The sequence below is a fragment of the Abrus precatorius genome, unplaced genomic scaffold, assembly GCF_003935025.1.
Source record: "Abrus precatorius isolate BTA unplaced genomic scaffold, Abrus_2018 Scaffold5, whole genome shotgun sequence".
Classification (NCBI taxonomy): Eukaryota; Viridiplantae; Streptophyta; class Magnoliopsida; order Fabales; family Fabaceae; genus Abrus; species Abrus precatorius.
The window spans coordinates 12,601,032-12,611,202 of record NW_020874395.1 but is presented as its reverse complement, the minus strand read 5'-3'; positions in this window follow the sequence as shown (position 1 = coordinate 12,611,202).

Below are 10,171 nucleotides of genomic sequence, written 5' to 3'. Positions count from 1 at the left end.
ATAAACTAGTCTAGAGTGTTAAATCAGTGCATGGTATTTGACTAGCTTAGCTCAAAACTTTTTTTTTTTCAATTAATTTTAGAATTTAACTAAAATAAATTAAATTTTTTATTCACAGATAATCAATTGTATATTATCATATAAGTAAAAATGGTTTATGTTAATAATAATTAATTAAAGTTATACTATCGTATATTTTAATTAGTTGATATTATAAACATTTTTATACTAACCATCAAAATTAAACTCTTAATTTTAACTTGATCTAACAACTAAGGGGCTGGTTACTAATTTCATCATTGTTTTTTTCTAATGAAAAATAAAATAATAGGGAGAAAACATGTTTGATTGTGATTTTTTTATTTTAAATTTTGGAAAATGAGTTAATTGTTTTAAAATTATTAAAAATAAAAAAGTTCTCACTGAGCACACGATAGTAATTTTGAAATTTTCGTGACTTTGCTTTCCTTATTCTTTTAGGGCATTTTTGGATATATGAAGTTGACACAAAATTGCGTTTATTTTATAGTTACATGATTTTGTAAAAGAAATTAATATTAGGGTACTCTAAATCAAAATTAATTTTATTTAAAAACTCATATTTAAACTAACGTGATAAATTGTAGCTTTTGTGTTTTGTTAAAAAGAATTATACTAATTTTTATTACAAAAATTTATTTTTAAGCAACAAATGTCTAAATGTGAATCACATTACTCTGAACTTACTTTTAATCAAAACCAATTCTATATAATAAAGTTAATTCAACTCAAATACATATTATTCAAATGCAAATTGAAATGGTCATGAAGAGACTCAAGAAAGTGTTACCAGTTCTTATGCATAGAACAAATTATCTTGACCACAAATCCGTGATCATATATTGCACCTTGGATTAACTTCATGGTAGAAGACCATGCTATGAAAAACTCAATTTCTCAAGTTGAACAATTATGTTATATGTATATGTAAAATCTGATTCAAATTTATTAGATGCACTATCAGGTCCATTACATTTACTTTCTTTATAAGGAAAACTATGATATAACAAAGATATGCAATGGTGGTAGACACCCCATGACCTTATAATATAACTGTTAAAATTAGGTTATTTTAGAAGATGAGTTGGTCAAATATAGAGTTTTAAATTTTAAATTTTATGCTACAAATGATTTTGAGTTTTTTTTTTCACTTGACTCGTCTAAGGTTTTGTTTGTTTGTTTCTTGCAACATTTTTTTCACAATGTGCCTTGTGCTGTATGTAAAGTCCGTTTTATTTCATAAACAAACAGGTAGTAACTCTTCAGCTTTGATGGAGGAATGATGATGATAATAATAATAATAATAATAATAATAACTTTTTTCATAGTCAATTTTACAACCAGAATATGCATTGGATAAAAACAGGCAGTTTATATTTGTCTATCGAGGTAGACGAGCTATATGCATAAGAACATGCTTGCTTTTTTTCTTTTGAAAAAAAAGAAAATAATAGCCTAAATATTTAACTAATTGCATATTCAAGACTCAGATATGAGATTATTGATTAATCTAAGAACAATCTTATATTAACTTATCCACATATTTGATAGTAAAATATAACTTAATTAACAAACAAAAAAATATTTTAAACATTTATTTCTTGCTGAAATACTGAAATTAATTATATTATTTGAATATTTAAAAATTAAAACTATATTATATATAAATTTTTTAATGACATGACGTTAACCATGACACATTTCATTTGTTTTATGTTACAATTAAATTATGTAAACCAACTTTAATGTTATGTAAGAAAAAATATAACATAAGATAACAACTTATTAACAAAGAGACGAGATTAAAATAAAGAATAATTTTAAATAGAATTGGTTGAAAAAAATGAAAATTAAGGATCAAATTAAAAAAAAATTAATATTTTCGAAAACAATATTTTTATTTAAACATATTAAATATACTAATATATAATTTATCTTTAATCTCTCTAATAATTTGTCTGTTAATTTTATTCGGCCTCCTTCTAAATTTAACTGTTGGATTATATATATCCTCCTTACTCATATGAAAAATAAAACAAAATGAGTTTCCATATCAAATTTCAATATTTCTGAAACATGTTTCTTTTATCAACTGTATTGCAAAATTATTTATTTAGTCAATTAAAGAAATATTAAGTGTCACAACTATGCAGCAGCCTCTCTATATCTTATCATTACCTATATCATATGCTATATGGTATCATCATATGTAGTATAAGAGGAACAAGGACAGCAAACCTTCTTGCCATTGATCATTATCCATTAACCCATAGAACAGTTTTCTTTTTGTTAATGAGTTATTAAACAAGAAAATTTTCTGATCATGGAGTAATTAAGACGTTTTTCTCTCACTAATGATCAACATGATTAATTTTCTGGCATATCTGTGTTAGTTCACATTATAAAATTGGTTAAAGCACCCCAAATTGAATGTAATTAATCCCTCATAAATCATGATTTGGTGATAATTTATGAAAGTATATGATATAAAAGAAGGGAGAGAGTAATAGTATATGATTGGGATGAAAAGTCAAAGGTATACACATACTTGGTTTTGGTGAGGAGGGTGATGAAATAATTTCACCTAAAGCATGTGGTTGTTAAGCATAGACTTTACATGTATTATCAGTTGTTATGTCTCATTCACCTTTTAAAAGAGAAAAAAAAGGGAGATAACAACATATTGTAATTGATTCTTTTATGTGAACTTTTGTAAACATGGACAGTATTTTATGTCATATAATGGCTGAGCTTTTGCAAATTATGCATTGATGTACTCAGAGAAGCAACCAAGATAATTGGATGCGTTTTCATTTTATTTTTTTCCCTCAGTTGTATAGATTACCTTTTCCCCTTTTTCCTCACTTATTATTAAATAGTTGAGTATAACTTAAGACTCAATGCTATAATTTTCCCAAGATGAAGCTATAAAATAATTCCCAATCTGGAAACATTAATAATACTAGTGGAGAATCTGTTTGGTACAATGGGGGAAGAAAGACTTTATGATATAATTCCCCCTTTTTTTTTGTATATATATATATATATATATATATATATATATATATATAATAATTCGTATTTTCCATTTTTATCAATAAATAAGGAATATAAATAATAATGGGAATATGTGGGGCATTAACTAGGGCATTGAAACTTCACTAGCTAGGAAATAACATTGTGTAAATAATAAAAAGGGATAGAAAGAATCAATTGTCATATCATGATAAAAGTTTTAGTAAACTTACACTTGTAATAAAAATGACATATTTATCCAACCAATCATTTAGTTTGATAATATGATTTTTATGAAGTAAATAAGTTTACATATTTTTTACATGATTTAAAAATTAATTATCATTTTATTGTATCATTTTTTTTCACATAAACTATTGGACTTTAAATATAAAAATTTTGTTTTTAAAAGAGTTTAATTGAAACATAGTGATGCTATAAAATCATCTAATAATTAATTGTCATATTATTAAAAAAAATATTGTCTTTTACAATAATTACTTTAAAAGTTACAATTTTGATAATTTTTAATTGGTTGACAGTATTCAAATTTTTACACCAATAAAATATTAAAATTGAATTTATTATTAAAATATATAATTATGAATATGTAAATAACACTATATTCGTTCAAATTTATCTGTTCAAAAGGAAAAAATTTTCGCAAATCAATAAATTTAATCATTCCATTAAAATTAATTGTTAAATTTATTAATTTATTTGTTATCAAGGGGCCTCTTTTTTACTTTACACTACTCAAATAGTATATACATTTGATTGATTTCCTTAGCATGTACTAATAAAAAATTAATAAATAATATTTTTATTAAAAATTACAGCATTTAAAATTATTAATATATTATTTTTAATAAAAAATTAAGAAATATAAATTTTTATTATGTGTATTTTAAATTCACAATAAGAAAATTAATTTTATATACTCACAAGAATATTAATAAAAAATAATGATTAATATTATTTAAATTTATTTTATAGAAAATAAATAAAAATAATATAAAAGTTGGTATATATGAAAATTTAGGGTATGCATTTAACAGCTAGATTAATAAAATTTATCATTTATAAAAAATTAATAAAGGGATAAATCTATTAAAAACTTACGCTTAACGCATGTATATGGATCTTATCACATCATAAAATAGTGGGAAATTAGCCGAGAAAAAAAAAGATTAACAAAAATTGTTTAACATAATAATAAGTTTAGTAACTTAACAAAAAGATATTGCATTATATAATTATGATTGTGATATAAAAACGGGTTTTGGTTGACTTTTATTTTTCTAGTGGAATTTCATTTTATGTCATATTAAACCTTCATCTTGTTTTGCTAACTTAAATGAATGTAAATTACTAGATTTTGCTCAAAGTTAATGATTAAATACTATTATAATAAGAATTCTAGCTCTACATTATTAATCTCTACATTTTAAAAGGATTAATCAATTTTTTAGATTTATATATATGTGCATAATTTTAAACCCTCTAGAATGTCTTTCTAATTAACAACTTAACTTTTAATTTTTTTATATTTTAAAAATATTTTTATTTTTAATTATTTTTATAAAATAAAAAATTAATTAATTAAGGGATATAGATATATAACTATAAATACAGACACAAAGGACAAGGGTTAGCTAAATTTAATGATTAATAGAATATGCTGTGAATTATGTTTAAAGCAGCTTAGAAATGCAAACATTTTTATGTTCATCATTACAAGATGGATAAAGTTATTGTCTTCTGCAAAATTTGAGGAAGCTAGCTTTGGAGAAAACTCAAGTTTTACCAAACGCGATTGTTTTATAAATTCATATTTAAACTTTTTAGCTTCGTAATGAGTCGATTAATTAAACAACATCGATTGATCCATGTGAGAAGAAAAGGTAAAATCTCTCACTCTCTAGAATGTATTATATGGAGCTATCATTAATTATCATTATGATTAATGATTACATAATACATATTACCAAATGTGTCTTTTAAATATTGGCCTTATATTTGTTATCAACATGAAAGGTACAGAAAAAAGTTCAAACACTCAATCAATAATCTCACTTTTTCTTTCTTGTCAGTATATTCGGCTTTGCAATGCAATAATCAGTGTCTTTGTTTCTACGATAGCCTTACTTATCAACGGGCAAAAACACATAGCTTGCATACCAATAATGATAATTAATTTAATGTATTAAACTTTGCCAGATAATACCATTTCATATTTCCACTTTGCTCCTCATCATGTTTTCTCATAAATTTTATTGTTTTTTAATAACTGTTAGATGTAAGTTAAATAAAAAGTTTAAATCAAATATAAGAATTTTTAATCTTATACTAACATAAAAATTCTCATATTATTATATTTCAAGATTTTTATTAATATTCTCTCTCATGCATACATGTATAGTTCTATATTTATTATCTAACAATTCTTAATTTGATGGTCCTTTAGTTCAGAGTGCTTGTTGTTTGAAAACTTACTCAGTTGCATGTTGTTTTATTAAAACTGTGTTAGGTTATTATTTGAAAAAAATATCAATTTGTAATTCTTAAGTAATGATTTGGTAGTTAAATATTTCCGCTGATTTAATAATGCATGGTGAGATAATGGCGTAAAAGTGTATATATCAAATTGATATTAAATCTAGGTCTATCATAAACTTGATCTTTTGCAAACTAATCAATAGAATAATTTGTAACTATAATGAAGAATAATCTATAATTAATTTATTAATTGAATTTAACAATAGGAATGAACCAAGAGTATAAGTGCATGTGGAAGTATTAATTATTTATATATGCTGAAAACTAGTCTGAAAAAAATTATATTACATGTTGAAATAAAATACCTATTATTTTTATTTTTAAATAAATTTTACAAAATTTATTTATTTTATAATAACATTCAAACTAACAATTTGATTATTCAATTTTGCATTTTATAAAGAGTTAATAAGAGATGTGAATATTCAAGTTTAATATCTGTTGTTAATGAATCTTAATTATGTGTATTTTTCATACATTTAAATGTTAAAACTTCAATGTTATTATTTAAACTTTCATTTAATATATAAACATGTTAATATAAAGACAAATCCTTTTTTTTATATTCTTTTTATGGTTTTTGTTTTTCACATAAAAATTAGTTTGTGTCAAAAAAGTTTCTTTACTTTTTTGTGCACTCGCTTCAAAGATTGTAGATCTTAGCACTCTACTCTAAAGGAATAAAGAATCCTTGAACATCTTCTCAAAACCTAAATTTTTAATTCTTATGATGATCCAATAAACAGTCCCATAAAAATATTTTAGAACTCTAATATTTAGAAAAATCTTCTTTATTAATTTTTAAAGTTATTGATGCTTCACTCCCATAACATACTTTTAGATGAGAAATTTTATTATTGTCATTGAATATTATGTTATTATTGAAGACCAATAACTTTAAACATTTTTTATTTAACACAATAAAACTTAACTTAAGAAATATATTTTAAAAAATAATAAGGCAATCCCATCCTTAAAATGTATACCCAAAAAATTCAATTAAAAATTGAAATCAATAAATGTCTTTAAAAATTATTTAAGCAACTCGATTTTCTTTATTGTTTTTAAGTTTAACTTTTAAGATAATATTATATTTATATTTACTAATAAAAAAATACTTTTCATAATAGATTTTTATATGGATTAATAATTAATCAATTTAATAAAAAGTATGGTGATTTTTTTATATAACATAAACTTTTTAACATTAGTTGTCAAAATAGCAAATGTATATCGATTAAAAAATAATTGAAGTAAAAATTATTTTTTACGTTAATTATTTTTAGAATTGATATAACAAGTTTTATAATTGTTTTGGGTTTATAGATATAGACTTTGAAAAGAAATAACTTTTGACATAAAATTTTGATATAAAAAGTATATTTTTAAAATTAATATAAAATTAATTCAAAATAAAAAAGTTTTGAAGCGCATGCTAATGAAATAAAATAAATTAGAAATGATAAACATGAACTCTTACATATATTTTTAAGTTTCTTAAGCATATGTTAAAATTTTTTGCTACAATGTTGACCATTGGATGAGTACTACATATTTTTATTAGGTACATTAATAATTTTATCGTATTTTATTATATATATTTTTTATTAACTTATTAGTATACAACATTGATAAATATTATATAATTTTATTTATAGACTCAACAAAAATAAATATTAAATAAATATTGACGATGAACATTATATATCTTTTACTTATAAATTTAATTAAAATTAAATCTTAAATAAATATTAATAATGAACATTGATATTATTAAAAAAAATTGTTAAATTGTTAAAAAAAATATTAACACTATTAAAAAATTGTTTGCTAAATTATTGAAAGAATATTAATACTATTGATAAACATTAATAGAAAAATACTCTCAATATTAGTTATTTATAACCACCAATATAAGAAGTTACATATCAATTGCTATAATAAATAATAATATAAAAAATTCTAATTTTTTACATTGTTCGTGTCTAAAAAACTAATAAAAAAGATTGTTTTAAATCAACATAAAAAGTATTTTTTTACTAATAATTTTATAAATAAAATTCATTTATTTAACTTTGATGATGAAATCAAACTCTTATTGTGAGGGTATTTAAAATATCAAATGAGATTACTACATAATTCTTCTTTCGAGATTATGATGATTAAAATGAAATATACATTAGTAAGATTTTTTTTGGTATCTTTATTATTTTTGTGAGGGTATCAATATTTTTTATAATACCCCGAATTTTGGTAATATTAATTATTATTATTTATATAAATTTAAATGCATATATATATATATATATGTGTGTGTGTGTGTGTGTGTGTGTTGATTTAATTGATAATGATGTTTTGGTGTGTAATAAGTATATGGACGTGCGTATTGTGTATATGCATGACTGATTGGGCTGAAATTGACTAAGTGCCTAAATACAGGGCGAGATACTGGGTTGTTCTCGCTGCAACAAGAGGATTCTCGTTGTAGCGAGAGGGTCTCGCTGTAGCGAGATTCTACAGACACTAGGAGTGGGATTTTCTCTTATTTTGATTCGCAGCAAACGAGCAACCATTCTTCATCAACGCCTACAAAGTACAAGAAGGAAGACTTTGCTTAGTCTGATAACTGCATAGTTAGCCCAATTGGTTTTGATGGATGAGAAATTGCACACATCAGCTCGAAGGGATGAATCCATATTCAAAGAAGTCGGAATCCAATCCATACTGAGGCAGATCGGGAAAGTGTATCTAATTGGTCATAAGGAAAGTCAGTGATGAGCCTCAGGGCGTAGCGAATGACGTATCAATCAGGGCTCTGGTATTCACTCTCTTTCCCGCATTAGATGAGAAATGTCGGAAGCGCACTTCATTATATAAGTCGAAAGCATCTCCGCTGGCGCCCACTCGTCAAGAGGGCAGTTCCCAAGACTAATGTCGGACTCCTACGAAGTGAGAATGAAGATGCTGCTACGAGAATATCTCGCTGTAGCGAGAGTGTCGTGACCAGAAAAGGATTTAAAGGGGGTTAGGGTTCAGAGAGAGTTATTTCTCCCTCTCCCTTCAAAATTCATTTGATCCTCTCGTTCCCAAAATCCTATTACACCGATTAATTGCCTCCAAAGTCATTTGGGAGCGAGATTGTAGCTTAGATTTGTGTGGGGAACGCTTGGAGGTGAGTTTTAAACGGTTAGGATTTTCGTTTTCCTTCCTTTTCTCTATTCTTGGTGATTTTCGAGGTTCTCATGGAATTCTTCCATGTGTTTAGGCCGAAAGTTGTGTGGGAAGCATTTTCGTAGTTGAGTTCAGACGTGGGTATTCAATCCAAGGTAAGGGGAGACTTTAACCTACTCCTTTATGTGTGATTTGCTGATATTTTGTGTGATATTGTGATATGGCTGAGCAGATGATAAGTGTATAAAATAAGTGATTTAAGATGGTAAATTAAACACTTTTGTGTTAAAAGTTGGATTATTTTGTTAAATTCCCTTCAAACTTGGAACTTTTACAAATACATATATATTTTTTGAAATGAATGCAATTTTATGGCTTTAAGCTCTTTTTGATCTATTTTGTAGCTGGAATTACAAAAGAAACATCACTTAAGGTTGAAGAAGATTAGAAAAGAGGAGTAATTGAAGCATGAAGTTGCAGAAAAGTCAGCTTCTTGAGGTTTCTCGCTATAGCGAGAAACACTCGCTGCAGCGAGAAGTTGCAGCAGGAGGAGGGTGAATTTGTTCCCCTGTCGCTACAGTGAGAAATGGTCGCTGTAGCGAGAAGGCTTTTGTCTCGCTATAACGAGAGTTAACGCTACAGCGAGAATAAAATAGAATGACCTAATTTTATCTCCATTTCTTACTACAATGAAGCCATGTCGCTGTAGCGAGAGAAGTTCAACTAGAACAGTATAAAAGGCAACTTTTATATTCAAGTGGGAGGTTCACTGTTCAAACTCCATTCTAGAGGTCCAAACGGCACAAAGCATAGAGGAAGAGTAGGAATACTCATTTTTTTATGCTTTATTCCATTTGTATCTCCATTTTTATTGTTATGGGAGTCATGAGCAGCTAAATCTTCTTATGAGATTGAATGTAAATCTTCAAACCTGATGTATTCTCAGTAATCTATATAAATATAATTGTTTTTTCTTCATTTCTAATGATTTGGTGATCTCAATCCGTTTATAATGTTTGAATCTAGTTATTTGACAGTTTCTAGTGTTCAGATCTGAGTTATATTTGGAAAAATATTGTTTAGATCTAGATCTTATTGAGATTACTCAATAATCGGTTATTCTAGAAATAGATTTCAAGTTATTGATTATGTCTAAATCCTAATTTTGATGCTGGATAGCTTATTAATTGTTTGAGGAATCAACATTTGAGAAATTATCTTAGAAATGTATTTTTAAGGAATTGAAATATATTATTTTTGTATTTTGTATTAAATTCATTGGAAATGATTGCTATATTTATCACTGGATTATTAGAATATATAGGGGAAGATAGATGAAATTTAATCCCAGCTTTTTAACTTAAATTCTACCACATTTTATCTTAGT